The 10,088-nt window shown below is 50.7% G+C and overlaps 1 non-coding gene across 1 annotated transcript; it reads right to left on the reverse strand.

Annotated features, from left to right (window-relative positions):
• Positions 1–9,023: 9,023 nt before the first annotated feature.
• Positions 9,024–9,117, reverse strand: TRNAI-UAU (transfer RNA isoleucine (anticodon UAU)). Its single transcript has 2 exons — positions 9,080–9,117; positions 9,024–9,059 (listed from the first exon to the last, which is right to left on the reverse strand). It is a non-coding gene; the product is annotated as a tRNA-Ile (tRNA).
• Between the last annotated feature and the right edge of the window lie 971 nt (positions 9,118–10,088).

The raw sequence follows: 10,088 nt of genomic DNA on the forward strand, positions 1-10,088 counted from the left end.
TTGGCCTTACAATGGCTTTCCTCCTTCCTCAAGGGTCGGGGACAAAGGGTGGCGATCGGGAGCGAGCGGTCCCAGAGGCACACACTAGACTGTGGGGTGCCCCAGGGAGCAGTTCTCTCCCCAATGTTATTTAACATCTATAAGCCCCCCCTTGCCCAGATTGCCCGGAGGTTTGGGCTGGGTTGCCATCAATATGTAGATGACACCCAGCTCTATCTGCTAATGGATGGCCGACCTGGCTGCGCCCCAGGGAATCTGGATCAGGCATTGCAGGCTGTTGCAACGTGGCTTAGACTGAGTGGGCTGAAGTTGAACCCGATGAAGACAGAGGTCCTTTGCGTGGGCCGCGGCGCTCTGGGGAGGGAAATACCTCTCCCAGTTTTCGACGGTGCGCCATTGAAAGCAGCGCACCAGGTAAAGAGCCTGGAAGTTCTACTGGAGCCTTCATTATCAATGGAGGCCCAGATAGCAGCCACTGCCAAGTCAGCATTTTTTCATCTGAAGCGGGCAAGGCAATTGGCCCCTTTCCTAGAGCGTCGGGATCTAGCAACTGTGATTCATGCGACGGTCACCTCAAGATTGGACTACTGTAATGCCCTCTACATGGGGCTGCCTTTGTGCCAAACCCGGAGGCTGCAGCTAGTGCAGAACGCGGCGGCTAGGCTGTTGCTAGGACTCCCGAAGTGGGAGCATATACAGCCAGGGCTACGCGAACTGCACTGGCTGCCGGTTACATACCGGGTTCGCTACAAAGTGTTGGTTATTACCTTTAAAGCCCTATATGGCCGAGGACCGGCCTACCTACCATATGAGCCCCAGAGAGCACTGAGGTCAGCAGGGAAGAACAAGCTGACCATCCCTGGGCCAAAAGGGATCAAACTGCAGAACACTCGTGCACGGGCCTTTTCCATCGTGGCCCCATGCCTATGGAACCAGCTCCCGGAGGAGGTGCGGGCCCTGCGGAGCCTTGACCAGTTCCGCAGAGCCTGCAAGACCACCCTTTTTAAGCTGGGTTTTATGGACTGCTGATTTATGATTGTTAAATAAATGGATCCGCCAACATGATTTTGCTTAGGGACCCTCGCTATCATGTAAACTGACAGAAATAGCGCCAGGAACATCACTGTCACTGTCAGATTAAGTTAACTGTGAATTGAATTGCTTTTAAATAATGTTAATTTTAAAGCTTTGATGATGGTTTGGTGTGGTGGTATTTGATTATTGGTGCCAGTATGATAAATTCTTATTTTTACTTTTAGAACTGCATGTGTGGTTTTGGCATCATCCAGAGGTCTTCAGTTCCTGTTGATCTTTAATACTTCGGGACAGTGACAGTTTTGGACCAGATTCAGCCAGTGTTAACTTAGCACCCCGGCCACCCAGTATAACGAAGATGAGCGTTCCAAAGAAGAGCAAAACCTACCACTTTCATGATGAATGGGAAATGGACTACTTCTTCATCATGGTGAAAGACAAGTGTTGTTGTCTACTTTGTGATGCCGCTGTATCCTTGCCCAAAAAGGGTAATTTGGAGCGTCATTATAAGGCTCTGCATAGCAATACGTTTGATGTTGATTTTCCACCCAAAAAGTGAAATTCGTAAACTGAAGCTTGAAGAACTTAAATCTAAATTAAGCTGGATCAGGGCGGCTCTGCGGTGCTGTTGTTATTAGATCTGTCAGCCGCTTTTGACACGGTTGACCATCAGCTACTGACTAGCCGCCTTGCCGATGTGGGGATTCAGGGATCTGCCTTACAGTGGCTGACCTCCTTTCTCCAAGATTGGGGACAAAGGGTGGTGATAGGGGAGGAAGCATCCCAGAGGCACTCTCTTAGTTGTGGGGTGCCGCAGGGAGCGGTCCTATCCCCGATGCTATTTAATATCTCTATGCGCCCCCTTGCCCAGATTGTCAGGAGGTATGGACTGGGTTGCCATCAATATGCGGATGACACCCAGCTCTATCTATTGATGGGAGGCCAGTCTGACTGTACCCTGGAAAATCTAGACCTGGCGCTACAAGCCGTGGCTTCTTGGCTCAGACTGAGTCGGCTGAAACTGAATCCGACGAAAACGGAGGTTCTCTACCTGGGTCGAGGCGGTCCGGGGGGGGGGGGGGGGAGATCCAGCTGCCGGCTCTTGACGGGGTACCACTAATACCGGTCCCTAAGGCCAAGAGCTTAGGCATGCTTCTTGAGTCCTCCCTTACAATGGAGGCCCAGGTAGCAGCCACGGTTAGATCTGCCTTTTTTCATCTTCGGCAAGCGCGGCAGCTGGCCCCTTACCTGGAGCGCAACGACTTAGCGACAGTAATCCATGCTACGGTCACCTCAAGAATAGATCACTGTAATGCTCTCTACATGGGGCTACCCTTGACGCTAACCCGGAGACTACAACTAGTGCAGAATGCTGCGGTACGACTGTTAACGGGGCTGCCGCGATGGGAGCACATTCAGCCAGTGCTGAGGGAGCTGCACTGGTTGCCTGTTGTGTTCCGAGTTCGCTTCAAGGTGTCGGTATTAACCTTCAAAGCCCTTTATGATCAGGAACCTGCCTAGGGACCGCCTTTCCCCATATATCCCCCACAGAGCACTGCGATCAGGGACAAAAAATCTGTTGTCCGCCCCTGGCCCCAAAGAAGCCAGACGGTGTGTGACGAGATCCAGGGCTTTTTCGGTGGCAGCACCAGAACTTTGGAACACCCTTCCAGAAGCCATAAGGGCCCTGCGGGATTTGTCTGCATTCCGCAGGGCCTGTAAGACCAAATTGTTTAAACAGGCTTTTGCGGTTTGAAAAAGGCTGCCACCAGACATCTTACAGAATGCTGTCTATCCAACATCAAATAAACTTATTACTTACAGAGGAAGTGGAGAAGAATTTGAAATGTTTAAAACAAAACTATTTTGAAAATGCAAACAAGATTAGCAGATAGCTAGCCTATAAATTGAAGAAAGAAAGGGGGGAAAAGATTATAAGATCTTTAAAAAATGAAGAGAAAGAGGAAGTTACACAAAAAATACAGATGAAAATAATTATTCAAGATTTTTATCGAAAGTTATACAAAAGACAGGAAATCTCAAGTCAATTACAGGAAGATTATATCGAAAATGTCAAGATTAAGCAGATAACAAAAGAACAGCGGGAGAATTTGGAGAATCCAATTACGATGCATGAAATCGTGGAAGCAATAAAACAGCAAAAACAGAATAAGATACCGGGACCAGATGGACTCCTTATTGAATTTTTTAAATCTTTTGAAGACATCCTTTTGATACCATATAAAAACGTAACAGATGATATTCAAAATATCAATGAGATCCTGGCATCCTGGAAAGAAGCACTGATTTCCTTAATCCACAAGGAAGCTACAGACCCATCGAAAATTAAAAATTATAGGCCAATCTCACTGTTAAATAGCGATTATAAGATCTTTGCGACGATTCTTGCAAACAGACTTACAAAGGCGATCACTACAGTAGTTCATGAAGACCAAACAGGGTTTATCCCAGGAAGACTAATGAGGCAGAACGTGAGATTTCTATTAAATATCATTGAGTACTATAGAGAACATCCAGAGAAACAATTCGCCGGTATAATGATTGATGCTGAGAAAGCATTTGATAATGTCAACTGGAATTTCATTCTAAAATCACTAACTGCGATGGGTTGTGGAGAAAATTTTAGTAAACTAGTAGAAAGCATTTATACTAAACAAAGTGCAAGAATAAATTTCAATGGAAGTATAACAGACTCGATCCAAATAGAACAGGGTACTAGACAAGGATGTCCTTTGTCCCCATTGCTTTTGTCCATGTCGATGTTAAAGTCATGATGCGGAGGGCTCCCGGCTCTGCCACCGCCTCCAGCGTCGACCGTCCTCCCCGCTGGCCTTTGGTTGTCCTCACCTTCGGCCATCCACCCCGCATTGTCGCCAGGCGTTTTTCGGCTGTGGTAGGTCGGCGCGAGGATCTGGCGCCTGCTGCCGTGGCCGAACATCGAGCTCCACCTCCTGAAAACAGCCCTGCCAGATCTTGACGGTGGAATGGACACGCCACATCGCGTTCTCCCAGCACAGCAGCACCGCCGTCCCGGTGGTTGATTCTCTTCCGGACCGGCTGCTGCTCAGCTTCCTCTGCTCGGGGCAGCGCGAGGGACCACAGGGAGGGGCCCCAGCACCATGCCCGCTGCACCACCACGCGCACCTTCTGTGTCACCACGGCTGTGTTTTTGAGCAGGATGTCATGATTGAGGTGGGCCGCTGCCTCAAGCAGGGCCTCACATCGGGCGCTCTTGCCTAGGCCTGCACGTCCCAAGTCCCGATAGTGACGTCGGCCGGGCATCATCCATGTGTGCTCGTGGCCTCGCCGTGCTTGTCGTTGGTGGTGTCGGGTTGCAGTGCTGTCCTGCCTGTGGCTCCTGGGATGGCGCGGAGTGTGGTTTGTGGCATTGCGTGTGTTCGGCCTTCCGCCTCTGGGCCGCCCTCTCCTCCTTGACGACTCTCCTTCCCGGCTCTATGATGGCGGCGGTGTGGGGGCGGTCATCGCTGTCGCTGCTGTGCTCTCCCTCCCTTCCGGTATGTGGGATCGCCGAGGGCTCTTCGCTACTATCCTCTGTGATCACGCGCTCCTCGCCATACTCTTCCGCCCCCTTCTCCATCAGCGTCCGTCTGCGAGAAGTGCGGACTTACGGGGTGGCACCGCCGGCGAGCCAGGCAGGCCGGTCCCTCCCCCCAGGTCATCAGCTGACACCTCCCTTCCCTGCTCTTTGCGTCTCACTGCTGGCCGCTGCGACGTCGGGGATTCCGGGACAACCATACACGGGCCGCCTTTGTGCAGCATGGCATCGTTGTTAATTTCGCCTCCCGCGGCGTCCTGGGCGTCGGCTCCCTCGCTGTCCCGCAGGCTTTGCGTTTGACAGGCTTGCACTGCGGTCGCTTGTCTTGGCGGCGACGTGGGCGTCCGCCTGTCTTGTTGCGTCGTCGGGCCATGGCGCTGGGCCTCCTGCTGCACCGGCGGAGCCTGTTGTGGGTGCTGCTGCTGCTTGTGTGACTTGCGTTGCTCCTGCGGTGGCCGCTGTTGCTGTCGGGGCTGCTGGCGGCGGCTGCTGTGGCTGTTGGTGTGGCTGTGCGCCAGCCACTGTAGCGGGTGCTCAGGCAAGCCTCCTGCTCGCTGCAGGTGGCGACAACGCGCTGGTGCTCCTCGCCACGGCGTTCCTCGCATCACAGGCTTTCCTCCTCGGCTTGGCGTTTGTGAGCTCGAAGCGTTCCAGGTACTTCTGGTTGTAGGCCCACTGGGCGCAGAGGCAGTACTGATGCCCTTCTTTGCCGTAGAGGCTGCAGGTCACTTAGCGTGGGCAGGCCTTGGTCCAGTGCCCCCACGCGCCACACTTACTACAGAGGCTGGTGGTGCAGTCTCGGCAGATATGGTGGTACGAGCTGCAGAGGAAGCAGGCAGGCAGCTGTCCGCTGTAGTGTACGGTGCCACGCTCAGTGCCGAGGAAAAACTACCGCGGCAGGTGTCGGAGTTGTCTGCCATTGTCCTTGTCGAGCAACACGATGAGCTGGAACTCACTCGACGTCACACCCAGGTGGTCTTGCCAGCGGCGCAGCCCAAAGAGCATGTGGCACTCCCTGCTCAGGCACGCCGCCAGGTCCCACTTCGACACAAAACATGTGCAGAACCACACGGTCTCGATCCGCACATTCCCGCGGAAAAGTGGCTGCACATCGAAGTCTTCCAGCAGGCTATTCGACCAGTCCTCCACGTCTCGCCGGCAGGTGGCCCAAAAACAGTGATAGGTGCGCTCTGAGCAGAGGATGACATCCGCCTCAAGGATGCCAAGTGGGATGCTCACGGCACGCAGGTCTTCCGGTGGTGTCTGCAGGTGGTGCACGAGGAGCTGGTCGACGATGAAATCCTAGCCCATATAGAGCTCCGGGAGGCGTCCTCGATAACGCAGCCGCACAACGAAGCATCGCCGCCCACCACCGCCCCCCTCGCCATCCTCGCTTTTACTATCGGTGTCCTGCGGCACGCAAAGGTTGACGTCATGGTCGCCGGCCACGCCGCTCGTGGCATCCAGGTAAGCTTGGAGCATTTTGTCATCGGCGACGTAGTCAGCCTCGCGTTGGCGCACCTGCGCGCTCCTGGCGCCGGCGGTGGTCGCTGTCCCCGCGCTCGATCCCAGTCGCTTGTCACCGTCGGCTCCCCACCACCGATGTCGATGCCACCGTGGCGTGTGGTGCGCGGTAGCGGACTGCCATGATGCTGCATGCCATCTGCCCCGCTGCCGTAATGGTACATGCGAGTCGGAAGGCCACTGTGTAACACAAGAGTGTTGGACTGGGTAGGCCATTGGCCTGATCCAACATGGCTCCTCTTATGTTCTTTTTACTTCCTTCCTTCTGCTGTCTCCTTGCCAAGAATAGTGTTGGCCTTTTCTTCAGGAAATGGTCAGATCTGTGAACTGCTGGGGGAGACAGTTCAAGATGTGTAGGGTGTGTGTGTGTGTGTGTGCAACCGATGAGGGAAGGAAGCTCTCTGTGGGGTAGCCAGTAGCTATGATAACTTGGCCTGTCCCCTTCTGTTTATATTGTTGATAAGAGAACAGTACCTGTTCAGGTAACAAGGATGTATACATTTACTTAAGAACATAAGAATGTAAGGGAAGCCATGTTGGATCATGCCAATGGCCCATCCAGTCCAACACTCTGTGTCACACAGTGTCCAAAAAAACACCAAGTGCCATCAGGAAGTCCACCAGTGGGTCCAGGACACTAGAAGCCCTCCCACTGTGCCCCCCCCCCAAGCACCAAGAATACAGAACATCACTGCCCCAGGCAGAGAGTTCCATCTATACCCTGTGGCTAATAGCTGCTGATGGACCTATGCTCCATATGTTTATCCAATCCCCTCTTGAAGCTGGCTATGCTTGTCGCTGCCACCATGTCCTGTGGCAGTGAATTGCATGTGTTAATCCCTCCAAATGGGGGAGGGGAAGAGAGGAGCTGCATTTCTTCAATTGGATAGCAGGTGTCACTGCAGCTAACCAAGACAGCTTCCCGAGAGTCTCTGGAAAGAAACTGACCCCCCAAAAGGTGTAGAATGAATATTATTATATCTTGGGGTGGGCCAAGCTTGCTTAACATAGGAGCTGCAGAGAATAAACGTCGTATGTTTGAGAGCTGCAAGAAGGGAAAAGCAAATAGGAAGGGAGGTGGGGAAAGAAAGCAACTTTAATTTCAAATGCATTCTCCAAGCTGGAAGGAAGGAAGGGAAAAGCAAATAGATGGGGAGGTGGGGAAAGAAAGCAACTTTAACTTCAAATGCGTTCTCCAAGCTGTCAGCTGGCTTGGCTCAGAGAAGCGATTTAGAGAAATGCTTCCTGCAAGCTGGCCAACGGGGTGGTGAGGAGCATCGAGTCACATGATGTGTATGAAAAGAGCCACACTTTGACCGGCCCTGGTCTATACACTAGACTAGTTTAGATGGTTATGGGGGGTTAAGGCTCCATTACTTTATTGCTGCCCACCGCTCTTCCCCCGTCTTCCTCAGCAGGCCAGGGTTGAATCTGGAAGGGGTCAGATTCAGTGCAGGCAGAACAGGGAGTACCTGTGCTGTGAAAAAAATGGGAGTTTGCCCGCTTCTTTATTTTCCTGATTTCAACAGACTGTTTTGTGTTTGTTTCCCTGATTTCAACCCAGTTTTTTAAAAACTTCCAATGGACTGGAGAGCAGGTTCCCACCCTGCGCAACAATTTGTACATTAGGTCATAAATTATTTCTCACTTCCTACAAATGCACACAATACGGGATTTCTCTTGCTTTTGCATCGCTAACGCCCTTACCCTGACCTGTGATTGATTATCGATTCATTTATACTATTTATAAGTTCACTTTTCTCGTAGAGACTTTAGGCCAATCAAACGGCGCATGTCAAAAAGGATATTTCAAAAACCTCCATTAGGTTCGATTTGCTCTCATAAGTCAGATCCATAGCAAAAGACTTGTCATGGCTATCTCCAGTATTTATATACGTCTTTATCTCCACACCCTCCCAGCATATTTCTCACTTTAAAATTGACAAACTCTGGTATCTCCCCCTACACATTTTGTTCAATCACCATAAAGTTTTATTCATTCAAATGGTATAAAGTCCGGTGGGAGGATGGTGAAGGTAAAAGATAAGTGAGCAGAGTAACTACTTAGCTCTTAATTTGTGTCAGGTAGATATATAAAAAGGTTTAAATGTCTAATGCTACGATAGGTCTACCAGGGGTAGGAAATGTTGGCTCTCCAGATGTTTTTTGCCTACAACTCCCATCAGCATGGTCATACTGGCTGGGCCTGATGGCAGTTGTAGGCAAAAAACATCTGGAGAGCCAACATTCCCTACCCCTGGTACTGAAGAAGACTACATTTGGAGGCAATAATTATAATTAGCACGCATTATGATATATGTATTTTTAGAAGATATGTGGACTACGTGCAACATTCTTTAAATATAATAGAATTATATATTGTACTAGAATTAGAATAGCAGAAACCAGGTATTTGCTATGTACTGTTTTTACCTCTTTGTTCCCCCCCCCCTTTCTTTTCCCTTTTCCCTCCCGCTTTAAAATCCAATAAAACTGGTTTATAAAAAAACCCGGTTGCATGTCAAATCTAAGCAATAGGACAGGACAGCCACTGAACAGTACGCAAAGTATGATTTGGGCTACAGCAATCTGAAAACAAAAACCTGAAGCAGATCTCGAAACAAAGCACAGACATTTAAACGCCACAAGTTAAACGGTGCAGAAAACAGGGTGTGAATCCACAGCATTCTTCAGCAGCTTCCGATAGGATAAACACATTTCAAGGGACTGACTGCATTCTCTTCCTATTATTGACTGATTCAAGCATCCTTCGCGTTTTGTGCCCAGCTGGGCGATTCTTCCTTGCAGATGTGTCCTCAGAAGGGCAAAGCAAACAGCCGGCATCCCACCCTGAAGCAGCCCAAAAGCCACGGTCCCAAAAGACATGTGCTCCAGGTGAGGCTCGAACTCACAACCTCGGCATTGCTCTGCTGTGTACTGCTGTATAAGTACCGCGCGCTAACCGATTGCGCCACTGGAGCCCTGACATCAACTCCTCCCGAACGCTTTATCAAGGGCTCAGCCTGGGAGGACGCCATTTCGGCGCTCTTTCCCCCCCTACTTTTGTTCCAAATGTCATTTTTAGGAGCTGCCATAAAGAAACGGAGGAGGACGCCAGGAAATGCTCCGTGCAACCGATGCAGAGCTGCTTCCCTGCCTCGCCTGGTTACACACACATTGTCAGGCAGCCTAGGAGGGAGGGACACAGCCTAACCCGGACCAATGGCATTGCATTTCCACCCAGAGGGAAAGGGAGGGGAAGAAGCCAGATAAACAGCTCTGTGCAGATGTGAGAATCCAAGGGAGAGAGAGGAACGAGAGAGGCTGCTGCTGGAGAGATCTGGGGTGGGAGAACACAGGCTACTGAAGGAGGAGGGAGAAAGAAAGGTATTCAAAAGTTCTAAGACCAGCCTCTGAACAGAAGCCCCAAAAGCAAGGTCCTTGGCCTGTTCTGTTTGGATTTTGCAAATGATTTACATAACCACCAATGTTCCCTCTAAGTCTTGTGAGCAAAAATTCTACTTTGTGAGCAACTTGTATCGAAGTTGTAAGCTGCTGCATAAATTATTGTGCCCAGGGGGCAACATGCCCTCTAAGCTTCAGAGTCTTGAGAGCAAAAAAATCTACTTTGTGAGCTACTGGCATCAAAGTTGTGAGCTATGGCATAAATTAGTGTGCTCCTAAGCGAAGACACGAATGTGTGAGCTAGCTCACGCTAACTCAGCTTAGAGGGAACACTGCTCTGGGGTCATCTTTCCTGAGCTAAGTCAAAAACGTGTGAGCTGGAGACTAAAAATGTGTGAGCTAGCTCACGCTAACTCAGCTTAAAGGGAACACTGCTCAGAAGTCAGCTTTCCTGAGCTAAGTCAAAAATGTGCGAGTTGGAGGCTAAAAATGTGTGAGCTAGCTCATGCTAAATCAGCTTAGAGGGAACACTGCATACCACCCCACC

The sequence above is a fragment of the Heteronotia binoei genome, chromosome 8 (assembly GCF_032191835.1).
Source record: "Heteronotia binoei isolate CCM8104 ecotype False Entrance Well chromosome 8, APGP_CSIRO_Hbin_v1, whole genome shotgun sequence".
NCBI classification, from domain to species: domain Eukaryota; kingdom Metazoa; phylum Chordata; class Lepidosauria; order Squamata; family Gekkonidae; genus Heteronotia; species Heteronotia binoei.